Source organism: Mustela lutreola, chromosome 1, assembly GCF_030435805.1.
Source record: "Mustela lutreola isolate mMusLut2 chromosome 1, mMusLut2.pri, whole genome shotgun sequence".
In the NCBI taxonomy this organism is placed as follows: domain Eukaryota; kingdom Metazoa; phylum Chordata; class Mammalia; order Carnivora; family Mustelidae; genus Mustela; species Mustela lutreola.
In genome coordinates, this window is record NC_081290.1 from 67776540 (window position 1) to 67792261 (window position 15722).

The window sequence follows — 15722 nt, forward strand, 5'->3', positions numbered from 1 at the left end:
AAAGATACTCAAGGAACTGAAAGAGGATGTACAGAAAGTCAAGAAAGCTTGGTGTGAACAAAATGAAATATCAATAAAGAGACAGAAAAATGCATAAAAAAACTAAAAAATTCTGGAGCTGAAAAGCACAGTAACTGAAATGAGAAATTCATTAGAGACTCAACAGTAGATCAAAATAGGCAGAAGAAAGAATCTGTGAACTTGAAGAGAGAAAAACAGAAGTATTGAGGCAGAGAAACAGGGAAAAAAAAGACTGAAGAAAAGTGAACAAAGCTCAGGGGACCCGTGGGACAAGCTGGTTCAAATGGACCAGCATATGCATTGTGGGGGTGCAGAAGGAAAAGCGAGAAAGAAAGGAGCAGAGAGAATATTTGGAGAAATAATGGCTGAAAGCTTCCCAAATCTGATGAAACATATAAATATAAACATCCAAAAAGCTCAGTGAACTCCAAGTAATATGAACTCAAAGAGCTCAACACTGAGACATATTATAGCCAAGCTTTTGAAGCCAAAGATAAAGAATCTTTTATTTTTTTCCCAAAAGATTTATTTATTTTTCAGAGAGAGAGCAAACACAAGTAGGGGGAATTTCAGGCAGAGGGAGAAGCAGGCTCTCTCCTGAGCAAGGAACCCCTTGTGGGGCTCCATCCCACGACCATCATGACCTGAGCCAAAGGCAGATGCTTACTGACTGAGCCATCCAGACATCCCATAAAGAGAGAATCTTGAAAGCTTGTATGAACTCATCACATATAAGGGATCCTCAATGAGGTCTGTGAGCATATTTCTTATCAGAAACTTTAGAGGCCATGGGGCGCCTGGGTGGCTCAGTAGGTTGGGCCTCTGCCTTCAGCTCAGGTCATGATCTTGGGGTCCAGGCTCTCTTCTCAGCAGGGAGCTTGCTTCCCCCCTTCATCTGCGTATCTGCCAACTTGTAATTTCTCTGTCAAATAAATAAATAAAATCTTAAAAAAAAAAAAAGAAGAAGAAGAAGAAGAAAGAAAGAAAGAAAGAAACTTTAGAGGCCAGCAGATAGTGGGCCAATATTTTCAAAGTGCTAAAAGAAAAAGGAAAAAAACAAAAATGAAAACCTGTCAGCCAAGCATCCTGCATCCTGCAAAACCGTTCTTCAAGGGTGAGGGAGAGACTGAGATATTCCCAGATAAAGAAAAGCTGATGGAGATGTGATCACTACATCTGCCCTGGAGGAAATGCTTCAGGAGTCCTGCAGGGTGACATGAAAGGACACTAGACAGTGTCTCACAGCCATATGGAGAAATAAAGATCTCAAGAAAGGTGACTATGTGGGCACTTATATAAGCTATTTTTTTATTATGTTCAATTAGCTAACATATGATACTATATAAGCTATTGTGACAATGATTTGTAACTCCACATTTTGTTTTCTCCATAATTTAAGAGATTAATGCATTTAAGATAATTATTAGCTTATATTTGGAGCACACAATGTATACAGATATAATTTTGTGGCATCAACTACTGAAAAGGGGAGGACAGAGCTGTAACACAGCAGGTTTTGTATGTTGTTGAGGTTAAGCTGTTATAAAGCAAAGTGAGAGCATTGTAACTTTATTTCCATGGTAACCATAAAGAAAAGAGCTCTAGAATATACACAAAAGGAAATGAGAAAGGAATTTAAGTGATTCACTACAAAGAAGGAAGTAGTGCCAGAAATGAGAGACGAGAAAGGTCTATAATGCACACAGGAAACAGCACAATGACGGAAATAAGTCCCTCTTTATCTGTAATTACTTACATGTAAATGGATTAAACTCCCCAATCAAAAGACAAGAGACTGGCAGAATCAATAAAAACACCTGATCCAACCATAGGTTGTCTACAAGAGACTCACTTGAGATCCAAAGACACAGATAGACTGAAGGAAAGGATGGGAAAACATACTCCATGCAAACAGTGACCAGAGGAGAGCAGCGGCCGCCACACTAACATCAGACAAAACAGACTTAAATTCAAAAATGTTTACAAGAGACAAAGGACAGTATATATTAACAACATTTCAGTATAAGAAAACATAACAATTAGGGCGCCTGGGTGGCTCAGTGGGTTAAGCCGCTGCCTTCGGCTCAGGTCATGATCTCAGGGTCCTGAGATCGAGGCCTGCATCGGGCTCTTTGCTCAGCAGGGAGCCTGCTCCCTCCTCTCTCTCTGTCAGTCTCTCTCTGTCAGCCTCTCTGCCTGCTTGTGATCTCTCCCTGTCAAATAAATAAATAAAATCTTTAAAAAAAGAGATAACATAGCAATTATAAACATTTACAAACCCAGTGACAGACCATCAAACTATATGAAGCAAAAACTGACAGAATTGAAAGGCAAAATTACCAGCAGTACAGTAACAGTTGGAAATGTCAGTCCTCTGCTCTCAGTAGAGGATGAACAGCCAGACTGAAGATAAGTAAGGGCACAGAGGACTTGCCCCAAGCAGCCAGCCAGATGCAGCAGACACAGAGAGCCCCTGCCCAGCGACAACCCCACACGCGTTCTCCTCACGCGCACTCAGGACAGTTTATAGGACAGACCACATGTGAGACCACGTGGTTAGTCTCAGTAGGATTAAAAAGGTAGATATCATACAAAGTGTCTTCTCTGGCCACAACGGGATGAAGGTAGAAATCAGGAACAGAAGGAAAATGCAACATTTACAAATCTGTGGAAATTAAGTAACACCTCTTAAATCAATTGATCAAAGAAGAAATCACAAGAAAATTAGAAAATACTAAGAAACAAATGAACATGAAAATCTTCAACACAACGGAACTATGGAATGCAGTGAAAGCAATTCTAAGAGTCAGGGGAAATTTATAGCTATAAACACATTTAAAAAACAGAAGAGATTTCAGGGGCGCCTGGTTGGCTCAATGGGTTAAAGCCTCTGCCTTTGGCTCAGGTCATGATCTCAGGGTCCTGGGATGGAGCCCCGCATCGGACTCTCTGCTCAGCAGGGAGCCTGCTTCCTCCTCTCTCTCTCTCTAACTACTTGTGATCTCTGTCTGTCAAATAAATAAATAAAATCTTTAAAAAAATAAAAACAGAACAGATTTCAAATCAGCAATCCAAGCTTACTACTTAACGAACTAGGAAGAAAAGAATAGACTACACCTAAAACTAGTGGAAGGAAGGAAATGATGAAGATGAGAATGTAAATAAACAAAATAGAGAATGGGAAAACAGTAGAGAAAATCCATAAACAAAAAGCTGCTCCCTTGAAAAGATCATCAAAGTTGACAAACCTTTAGCTATATGGGCTAAGGAAAAAAAAAGAGAGACTCCGATTACTAAAATCAGAAATGAATTGGGAACGTTATCACCGATTCTACAGAAATAAAAAGGAGAGAATGTTGAGAATGTTGTGAACCGTACACCAGCAAATAAGAAAACTTAGATAAGTGGGCCAATTCCTGGAAACACAGAACCTACCAAGATTGCATCACAGAGACGCAGAAAGTCTGAACAGACCTATGACTGGTAAGGAGACTGAACCAGTAATCAGAAATCCCCAACAGAGCAAAGCCCAGGACTGAACAGCTTCATAGGTGAATTCTACCACTTAAAGAGGAATTAACACCAATCCTTCCCCAACTTTTCCAAAAAACTGAAGGGGAAACTTCCCAGCTCATTCTATGGGGCCAGCCTTACCCTGATATCAAAGTTGGAGAGAGACACTGTAGGAAAAGAAACTATAGACCAACATCTTTGATGAACACAGATGCAAAAATCCCCAACGAACAGAATTCCGCAGCATGTTACAAGGGTTGGGAGGGGAGCAGGCAATTGCATGATTCCCACAAGTGGGTAATACTCTAGTCCTTGATTCAGATGTTGGAGATACAATGCATTTATTTTGCAAGTTCAACTGCACATTTATGATTTGTACACATTTCTGTATGTATTCACTAAAAAGAAGTTTACTTATATTCTTAAAGAAAAAATGAAGCAAAATAAAGACATGTTCAGACCCAGGTCTTCAGGAAGGAAACTCCGAAGGCTGTGGTTTGGCTGAGATAAAGAGATTCCAGATGAAGATCTGCGAGGAGCAAGGCAAGAGGGACATCTGGTGGGAAAGATAAAGAAAATAGGACTATGTTAAACCACAACAAAAAGATAGACATCACAGATATCTGACAACATACACATCAGGAAAGGGTAAATGGAGTTAACTGTTCTAGATAAAATACCCCCAAAGACCTGTCTTTATAGAAGGGTGAAGGTATTGAGTTTATCATCCAGGTCATTCAGGAGTGACTGACATACAATGACAATTTGATCAGTTTGGGCATATGTATACACCTATGACATCATCACCACCATCAAGGTCAAGAACACGCTCATCAGCCCCACCGGCTCCTCACCTGGCAGCTCTCCGCAAGACAACCAGCAACCCATCTGCTTTCTGTTGCTATAGATTAATTTGCATTTTCTACAGTATTATGTAAGTGGCCTCGTATCTTCTATTTTTCTTGCCTGTCTACTTTGAGCTAGTATAATTATATTGAGGTTTTTTTTTTTTTTAAGATTATTTATTTATTTATTTGAGAGAGAGGCAGTGAGAGAGAGCATGAGCAAGGAGAAGGTCAGAGGGAGAAGCAGACTCCCCGTGGAGTTGGGAGCCCGATGCGGGACTCGATCTGGGGACTCCGGGATCATGACCTGAGCCAAAAGCAGTCGTCCAACCAACTGAGCCACCCAGGCGTCCCTATTGAGTTTTATCTACATTGTTGGGTGTATCAATCAATACTTCATTCCTTTTTACTAGTGAGTAATGTTCCATTGTATGGGAAAACCACAGTTTGTTTCTGCATTCACCTGTTGGTGGACATTCTGGCAATTTCCAGTATTTGGCTATTGCAAATAAAGCTGCTCTGAATATTCACCTGTAAGTCTTTATATGGACCTGTGCTTTCATATGGGTATTTTTTCTTCCATCTCTACTTAACATTTTTTTCAATTCCAGCTTAATTAATGTATAGTGTGATATTGGTTTCAGGGGTCCACTACAGTGATTCAACAATTTTACACATCTACTCAACATTTTTAAAAAAGATTTTATTTATTTATTTGACAGACAGAGATCACAAGTAGTCAGAGAGGCAGGCAGAGAAAGAGGAGGAAGCAGGCTCCCCACGGAGCAGAGAGCCCAATGCAGGGCTCAATCCCAGGACCCTGGGATCATGACCCCAGCGGAAGGCAGAGGCTTTAACCCACTGAGCCACCCAGGCACCCCATCTACTCAACATTTCCGAAACATTCGGAATACAGTTATGACTTTAATGCCCTTATCTACAGATTCTATCATCTGTGTCAGATGATAGAATTTTTTTTTAAGATTTTTTATTTTTCTGCTTTGGCTCCGAACGTCTAAGTTTTCCTGATCATTATGAGTCGTATTGACCTGCTTCTTTGCATTATGGTAAGCCTTAGTAGACGCCAGATAGTGTAAATTTCACAATATTGGGTCATGAGGATTTTCTAGTCCTCTCATTATACATTTGAGCTTCCTCTGGAATGTAGTGAAGTTATTAGGACACAATTGGATCCTTTCCGGTCTTCCTTTTGCATTTTGTTAGGTGGGCTCAGAACAAGCTTTAGGCCAATTTGATCTGTCACTGAGGCAGTAGTTTTCAGGAGATTCTCCTCAAGGCGCATGGCTGGTGGCGCCAGGATCCATTTCTAGCCCTAGACCAACTCTGAGGGATGGTCATGCTTACCTATCACCGGGGTCCTTCCCGGAGCTGTCGTGGCTACGGCGCACGCGTGCTCTGATTGGCGCTCGCCGAGCACTTGCGGGGAGTACCTTGCAGAACCCCAGAGCTTTTCTCTCTGCAGCCAATTCTCTACGGCACTCTGCCCTAAAACTGCGAGTGCCCTCGGGTACCCCACATTCTGAGCCTGTCCCTTCAAGTCAGGGTACTGCCTAGCTTTATCTGGGCTTCTTGTCCCACTCCGGACGCCTGGAAAACTCCGCCGGGAGCAGCCCCGGACCTCGCAGGGCTTTCCTTGGTGTTTCCCTCTTCCCAGGACCACCGTTCTGCCCCGCGGGGTTCCTATTGCCCAGAAAACTGTGTTTCGTGTTCTGTGCAGTTCTTCAGATGTTTGAAGGGGTAGACCAGCTAGGCATGAGAAGTTGGGACCATTTGTTTTAGACGATAGTAAGCTAAGCAGACCCATTGTGAGTCTACTAAAAAAAAAAAAAAAAAACGGAGTGAGTAACTTTTAAGCAAATGTGTGTGTTGATAAAATGAATGATAAGGAATCATCAGTCCAAAAGAAGGCTCAAAAGGAGAGAACAAACATATCAGTGAGTTTTATTCAATGATAATGGACAAAATATTCTAGTTAATGAAGAATGGCACCCCGAATAAAAAAGCCAACCCAACACAATTATATGCTGTTTGTATGAAATACAAGTACATCAGAAGGACAAATAGAATAGCTGAAAATAAAAGACTGGATAAAAGGCATATTATGACATTGTTGGTTAAAAATAAGACTGGTATCACTATGTTGATATCAGAGAAAATAGATCTCAAGGCAGGAACAATGGAATACTGATGAATCCACTAGGAGACTTCAATATGCCCCCACCCCTGTTGGAAGTGGGCAGACCCAGTAGGTAGAGAATCAGGAAGCGCCCTGTTGAGACCATCATCAACCAGATATGTTGGACTAGAGGCTACATCAGCCAAGGACAGCAGAGCCAAGGACAGCAGAACACACATCCTTTGCAAACTCACATGGAACACTTGCCAAGACAGACCACATTCTGGGTCATACTGCTCTCCTTAACAAATTTAAAAGTATAGAAACTGTACAACAGAAAAAAAGAAAGAAAGAAATTGTACAACATCTGCTCTCAGACCACGATGGAATTAAATTAGGAGTCATAACAAAAAGAAAGCTGGAAAATCCCCCAAATTCTTGGAAATTAAACTGCACACTTCTAAATAATGTGAGTACAAGAAGAAATTGCTAGAGAGATTTTAAAATATTTTGAACTAAATGAAAATGAAACACAACTTATCAAAATTCATGGGATGCAGTGAAAGCAATGCTTAGCGGGAAATTTATAGTATTTAATGCATATATTAGAAAATAAGAGGGCCACTTGGGTGGCTCAGTCAGTTAAGTGTCTACCTTTGATTCAGGTCATAATCTTGGGGTCCTGGGATCAAGCCATACCTGGTGCTCCCTGCTCAATGGGGAGGACTGCTTCTCCCTCTCCCTGTGCCCCCTCCCCTGCTCATGCTCTCTCTCTCTCTAATAAATAAATAAAATCTGAAAAAAAAAACTATCTATAACCAAAATCCAAGGTTCCACCTTAGGAAACTAGAGAAAGGAGAGCAAATTAAATCCAAAGTAAGCACAAGAAAAGAAACAATAAAAATTAGAGCAGAAATGAGTGAAATTGAAAAAAGGAAATCAATAGAATCAATGAAACCAAAAGCTGATTCTTTGAAAAGATCAGGAAAATTGATAAGCCTCTAGCCAGGTTAACTAAGAAAAAGAGAATGGCTTTTATAAGTATCAAAGCATTATGTTGGATACTTGGAACTAATACGTGTCTATTATACCTCATTTCTTTAAAAAAGATAGAGGACACAAATTACTAATAACGAAATACAGGTGGGTTATCATTACATGAACATTAAAAAAGTTGCTAGTGAAACCATGTGAACAAGTTCGTACTCACACATTTGTCTTCTAGAAATTGAAAAACGATTGCAAAATCTATATATGGAGATGCAAAGGAATGTGAAAAAGCCAAAATAACTTTGCAAAAGAACAAAGTCGGAGAACAAACACTATCTGATTTCAAGATTAATCACAAACTTTAGTTATCTAGACAGTGTGGTACAGTGTGACGGGAAACAGAGGCAGAAGAGAAATTACTGAATTTCTTACTACCTACAGCCTATTGGCAAGTCCGTGCAACAGACAGAGTGACCTTCCTCTAGGAGCTGGGCCACCTTGATATTGATACTCTGCTGAGAGCAAAAGGCAATCTTAGCCTGACCCCCAGGATCCTGTAAGTCTGACTTAACATAAAAATTCCTTTGGAAACTTCCTTTATCTCTGTTTCCTAAGATACGTGCTGGCAATTATCTCCAAGCTTATGGCCCACCGATATGCCTCTGAAGGGTCTCACGACTAAGGTTTCATTAGACAGTGATAAGTGACCTTTTCTCAACAGCAGCTAGCCCCCTCAAGGTCCTGGAAACCTTGCTTCCAAATTCCTTAGAGACTTACGCTCTCCCTGACCCCTCCCGACTTGAAAGTATAAATGGGCCTCCTGACCCCAGTGCAGCTCTTCCTGCCCTCGGGGCCTGTCCCTGTGCTTTCAGAAAATCACCTTTTTGCACCAAAGATGGCTCAAGAAATCCTTCTTGGTCATCAGCTTCAAACCCTAATGCTCTTTCCTGCATCATATGGAGTCCGAACGTGGGGCTTTGGGACCAGAGTCTCATCTGGACTCTGAGCCACGGTGCAAACTTGGTGAGTACTTTCTCTCCTCTTCCTTTGCGCTCATTCCAGGGGCTCTCCAAGGACCACAGTCTTAACTGGAACACTTTCCTGTTGATTGCTCAGGCTACGGTCCTCTAGCCCATAGCTGGTCTATGGGGAGGAGAAAGTCTGCCTTTTGGCTGGAAGTTGGTACCCTGGCCAGGATGGTAATAAGACACAGAAACTTGATGGCCACTCTTTGTTCCTGTCCTTATAGGAAGTTGTCTGTCTTGGGCACAGGACAGCCACCAAGGTCACCAGGATGGCTGCCTATCTAGACCCCCGTGTGAGGTTTTCTTCTCATTGATCTAATGTGTTCCCCTCCACATCCCTGGTCTAGCTGCTTCTGGCTGCAAGACCTCCACTGGGAGCCTCCAAAACCACTCTGATGGCATTAAAACCCAACTGGGGACCATTTCCTAGGGAACTACCTGTGTTGAAACAGCGCTTAGACCATGGTGGATTTCTATCTTCACTGTTTTCAATGTCCTCTACTTACTAGTTGAATTACAAAAATGGGTTAATTTCCCCTTGTAAAAGTTACCCAGTGTTCTCCATGGGTTAAAAATGGCGGGTTCTTTAAGGCAAGGTAAGGGATGACCTTCAAGGCAAAATAAAATAAGGCACAACCTTCAAGGCGTGGTCTTTGCTCTCTTGCTGTGTCCCTCTCTGTCAAATAAATACATAAAATCTTTTTTAAAAAATAGGGGTATCTGGGTGGCTCAGTGGGTTAAAGCCTCTGCCTTCGGCTCAGGTCATGGTCCCAGGGTCCTGGGATCGAGTCCCACATCAGGCTCTCTGCTTGGCTGGAGGCCTCCTTCCTCCTCTCTCTCTCTGCTTGCCTCTCCACCTACTTGAGATCTCTGTTTGTCAAATAAACAAATAAAATATTTAAAAAAATAAAAATAAAGGGGTGCCTCGGTGGCTCAGTGGTTTGAGCCTCTGCCTTCCGCTCAGGTCATGGTCTCAGGGTCCTGGGATCGAGTCCTGCATCGGGCTCTCCACTCAGTGGACAGCCTGCTTCCCCCTCTCTCTCTGCCTGCCTCCCTGCCTACTTGTGCGCTCTCCCTCTCTCGCTCTCTCTCTCTGTCAAATAAGTAAATAAAATATTTTAAAAATTAAAAATAAAATAAAAAAATAAACTAAGTTCATTTGTTGGTTTAATTAAAATAGACCTGTCTTTCAAGTTATCAGCACTAAACATGGAACTTTTATTCTATGGAGGTTTGCTGAAGGTCAAATAACCTCACGTTATCTCTGTTGCAGTTTGTTAGCAAAAAGATGACTTAAAATTATTAATCTCATCTGTCTCCAAGTTTTCATGGGTAATTGTTATGATGGCTTTCAGAGTCTTTGGTAACCTGAAACTTTTAAAAGTTTTGCTTACATGATAAATGGGATTAAATTCATTGAATGGCAAATTCTTTTCCAAATAGGATAAAGTACTAAATCATTGGGGCACCTGGGTGGCTCGGTGGGTTAAAGCCTCTGCCTTCGGCTCAGGTCATGATCCCAGGGTCCTCAGCAGGGAGTCTTCTTTCCTTCCTCTCTCTCTCTGCATGCCTCTCTGCCTACTTGTGATCTCTGTCTATCAAATAAATAAATAAAATATTTTTTTAAGTACTAAATCATTGATTACTAAACATAGTTTTGGGCTTTTGAATTCTTATTGCAAAGAAACTAAAAATATTTGGGTCTGTTGGTAAACACGTTTTCTTTCTTTCTTTCTTTCTTTTTTTTTAAAAGATTTTATTTATTTATTTGACAGACAGAGATCACATGTAGGCAGAGAGGCAGGCAGAGAGAGAAAGAAGGAAACAGCCTCCCCGATGAGCAGAGAGCCCGATGCAGGGCTCGATCCCAGGACCCTGGGATCATGACCTGAGCCAAAGACAGAGGCTTTAACCCACTGAGCCACCCAGGCACCCTGTAAACATGCTTTCTGTTTAACTGATTCATAAATCTGCTGTCTGAAGAGTTCCGGTGTGACGGTTCATGACTGGTGATTACTTAGTCTTCACTGGAGACTAAGGTTCCTTCCTTCCTTTCTTTCTTTCTTTCTTTCTTTCTTTCTTCCTTTCTTTAATATTTTACTTATTTATTTGACAGAGACACAGCAAGAGAGGGAAGGGAGCACAAGCAGGGGGAGCGGGAGAGAGAGAATCAGCGGGGAGCCCGATGCAGGACTCAATCCAAAGACCCTGGGATCATGACTGGAGCCTAAGGCAGATACTTAATGACTGAGCCACCCAGGTGTCCCTAAAATGAATGGATTTTAAAGCACACTGGTATAAGATTGAAAGTCCGTTTCCTCTCCATGAAAAAGACATGTTTTCTTGAATTTTGGTCGGCTCTTGATAAGAAAATGTAAGCGGGTTTTTTTCTCTTTGCCTGCCCAGAAAAACCAGTGTCTATGTTTTGCCTTTATCAAGTCTTTGACGATCCCTAATCCTGCCTAGGCGTGTGCTTTAAAACTTTCTAAGATTTTAACAAACTTCCTCAAGATTTAAATCATGAACAAAGTCTCATTGACTAATTAGGCTTGTTTGTTTTGGTTATGTTACCTTCTGGTATAACTTTGTTATCAGTAGATATTCTGGCTATGGAAATGTTATGTGTCGCAGAAATAACCAAGTTTCCTTGTCAATTGCATCAGCATGAACTCTCAAATCAGATTATTAAAGATGTACATTGCTGAGTTTTTGACATTTATAATTGTTCTTATTCTCTTGCAAAATGAGTTTCAGTTTCAAGGAGATTCATAAAAAGGACTTTTGGGACAAATTCAGAAAATAAATATCTTTAAGAATGAAACTGAAATGGGTAAGAGTTCCCAGAACTAACAAAAAGCTGCATTCAAACTGAACAAGAATAGTAACATGGAACTAAATGAATTAAAAAGATGACTAGTTTTTTGTGACTCTTATTTGAAACATTGCTGGTTCTCTGATGTTTGCTCTTCCAGATTAAGGAAACTTTTTCTTAAGACTCATAGAAATGTGATAAAGTATTTATTTGTGAACAAATTCATACATTCAACTTTTATCTCTACCTGAACACTCTGAAATTCAAAAGGTCTCAGTGAATATTCTTTCTTCCATGGCAATCCTAGTCTTTTGCATAAGTTCAATAAGAATCTGTTCTCCTTGTAGCCCTGGACACCATTGGAAACAGTGGTAATTTTACCAAAAGCTTTGACTGGACTGTCATATTTGAGATAGACATGCCTAGACTCAGATATGACCAAACAGCTTTAAGCAACTAAGATTGTAACATGGAGCATTCTGTAACATGGTTACATTCTGTAATGGTAACATTCTGTAACATAGTTACGTTCTGTAACATGGAGCCATAAAGCCCCTTGGAACTGTTGGCCTGATATCGGCTACAGAGTTCCCAGCAGCCTCAGCAGGTGAGGAAAGAATGTCACTTCCTGGCAGGTGAGGAGACTCAGGAGACTTTGGAGACCTCATAAAGAGGAACTCATCCCAATATACAGACAGCTATTGTAGGCACGTCTGATGGCAAGTGGTTGGCTTGGCTTCTGGCCTGGAGAGGCTACTAAAAGTTCAACCTAGAAATTCCTTATAAAAGATCCAGCAAAGCAGATTCTCAAAGATCTATATGATCAATCACTATTCTTGCTGAGCTTATGTAAACAATCAGGCCAAATTTGTTAAAATCATACTCATTTTACAAATTAGTCTTGATTTGGCTATTTCTAGAAAGTAGAGTTATTTTAAAGAGAAAAATTATGTTTCAATGACTCACCTTTATGGATGGTAAATCCTACTTCTGATTGTCTTTGAATGATGTTTGCCTAAGCTAGACAACTTGAGAAATTTCAGAGAAATTGCCACAGTAGCTCATGTATAGACAACCTTCTTGCTTGTTATTCTGTGGGGATAGTTATAGGACCCCATGGACATATGATTATTTGAACAGCTGAAAATGGGACTGATTACGCAACAACTGTATATCTCAGCAATCATCTTGACCAATTCTGTGTGGCTCAGATGACAAAATCGCTCTGTAAAAGCCAGAGCGTATCCCACTCCATGGAGTTAGCCATGGACTTTGGAGACAATGGATGACCCCACTTTCCTTAGGATTGGACCAGATGGTGCACTTGGGGATGTCCTTATCTCCTGAGACAATCTTCTCCCAGTTGCCAGTGATTCCTTATAATTAAGACATTGTTAAGGCTGGACCTCAAATAAAGAGGTCTTCTTGATGGTTTTATTCCTTAGTCATATTTATCCTAGAAGCCACATCTATTGAGATACAATTACAAACAAAGGCTTTAGCCAAGCACATGACAGTCCTCCTGGTGGGAGTCTTGACGCTCACTCTGGGATGGTCCCTGCCTGTAATGACTTCCCATTAGGTCCAGAGTGTCTTAGAGACCAAAGGCCACCAAAGGATGATGGGAGGCTGGCTTATTAAATACTGGGCTCTGCTTATATGTATGCCTGAAATATACTTGACACCTGTCAGACTTTAAACCCCGCTACCTTTATGCCTGGACCTGACCATCATCCTTCTGTAGAGCACAACTGTTCAGAAGCCATTGATCTTGTTTATTCTAGTCAACCAGATTTAAAAGATCCCCCTGTTGAAAAATGCAGGCAATAGTCGGTTTACTGACGGTAATAGTTTCATGAAAAAAAAAGGGGGGGGGGAAATAAGAGAAGCTGGGTGTGCCCTAGTGCTCACTTGTGCTTTGCAATTGCCAAAGCCTTAAAAATGAATATTTGTACCAATTTCAAATATGCTTTCCTAGTCCTGCAGGCTCAAGGGGCAGTTTGGAAGAAAAGGGGATTATTATCAAGCCATGACTCCCCAGTCAAATGTGGGCCTGAAATTATTACTCTTCTTAAGGCTGGACACCTACCTATGAAGGTAGCTTCAATTCACCTCAAAGGACATCAAAGGATATGACTTAGACTTTAAAGGAAACAATTCACTATACCATGCAGCTAAGCAGTCTTCTACCAGCCTTAGCTCCAGTAAAGTCTGCAAGTCCAGCCTATTCAGACCAAGAAATGCACAGGACTGGCTTGTTAATAATGAGAGAAAAATCTTTAAGCCCCAAAATAACCAATGGAAGATAATACAAGGTTTACACTACACTACTGATTTGGGTAAAAAGGCCACAGAGGTGGAAAAAAACTTTGCTGAGAGAAACTGTACCTAGATTTGGACTCCCTTGGTCTCTAAAAGTGACAACGGACCGTCTTTTATTACACATTTAAAAGATGGCCCTCCAAAACAGAATAGCCCTTGGTATCTTGACTGGAGTTAAAGGGTCCATAATTAGATGACTGTCTCCTAACAGGACCTAACTTGTGTCCATGGCTTCCCCCAAGCTGGGTAGGCCAGTGGACTCGGTTTTGCCTGGATCCATGGGCACATTATTAAAACCATGACCAAGCCGGCCAACCTTCCAAATTTAAACAAATGGTGGACACGTTCTGTGTCTCATTAGTATGACCACCTAACGCCTGTTTTCGTTCCCTCTCTGGGATTGGAGGGTGTTGTCTGGCACCTAGAAGCTCTTAATAAGTACACTGTCAGAGCCCTAAGTGAAACTCGACAATGTAGCTTGGCTTTAGGTGTTTTTTGTTTTTTGTTTTTTTTTTACATTTTATTTATTTATTTGACAGACAGAGATCACAAGTAGGCAGAGAGGCAGGCAGAGAGAGAGGAGGAAGCAGGCTCCCTGCTGAACAGAGAGCCCAATGCGGGACTCAATCCCAGGACCCTGGGATCATGACCTGAGCCAAAGGCAGAGGTTTTAACCCACTGAGCCACCCAGGCACCCACCTTTAGGTGTTCTAACAGCTACATAAGATGGAACTCGTGTTGGCATAAAAACAGAACGCTGTGTATATGTTCCAGACTATCACAATGTATTTCCAGATTTCTACCATGAGTACTCAAATTGGTGCTTTAAATGATCTCTTTTTCCCTTAATGATGGGTTGAACTTCTGGACTAGAAGAGGATTTTTGTCAACTGCCAAAGGACTCTTATTTGGGTTTTTTCTTTTTGCTACACTAGTCATGTTTGGGGTTTTCTCTCTCCACTTGGTACACCTTTGCTGCCATAACTTCCGACTAACAGATCTCAGAATTCAGCCACCTCTGCCTTTTGTAACTCCTAGATCTGTATAAGCCCCAGCTGACCAATGCTGACCTATAGGTAGGGACCTCTCTACAACCCTATTCAACAGCAAGAAGTTACAGAAGATGAGACCATCCTCCCCTCAGCAACTTTAGATTTAAGGGTCAAAACTGTTCAGGGGGAATAATGTGGAAAACAAAGGTAGAAGAGAAATTAGTAAATTTTCTTACTACCTACAGCCCATGGACAAGTCCTTGAAACAGGCAGAGTGACATTCCCCTAGGGACTCAACTGCCTCAATGTTAATACTTTGCTAAGGGTAAAAGGCAATCTTAGCCAGACCCCTAGGATCCTGTGAGTATACTTTATTATTTTTTTTTAAGATTTTATTTATTTATTTGACAGAAATCACAAGCAGGCAGAGAGGCAGGCAGAGAGAGAGAGAGGAGGAAGCAGGCTCTCCGCCGAGCAGAGAGCCCAATTCGGGACTCGATCCCAGAACCCTGAGATCATGACCTGAGCTGAAGGCAGCGGCTTAACCTACTGAGCCACCCAGGCTCCCCCACTTTATTATTATTTTTTAAAGATTTTGTCAGAGAGTGAGAGAGAAAGTGCACAAGCAGGGGAGCGGCAGGCAGAGGGAGAAGCGGACTCCTTGCCAAGCAACAAGCCCAATGTGGGGCCCAATCCCAGGACCTGGGCTCATGACTTGAGCCGAAGGCAGACGCTTAACCAACTGAGCGACCCAGGTGTCCCTGTAAGTCTACTTTAACATAGAAAAATTCCTTTAGAATCTTCCTTTATCTCTAACCCCCCCCCCAAAATAGGTATTGGCAATCATCCCCCAAGCATATGGCCCAAAGATATGGTAATAAATGATATTTTCCTAATAATAGTGAACCCTCTCAAAGTCCTGGAAAACTTGCTTCCAAAATACCTTAGAGACTTACCCTCTCTCTAACCCTCCCAACTTGAAAATATATAATGCACCACTCCTCACCACCCCCTTGCAGCTCTTCCCGCCCACGGGTCCTGTCCCCATGCTTTAATAAAATCACC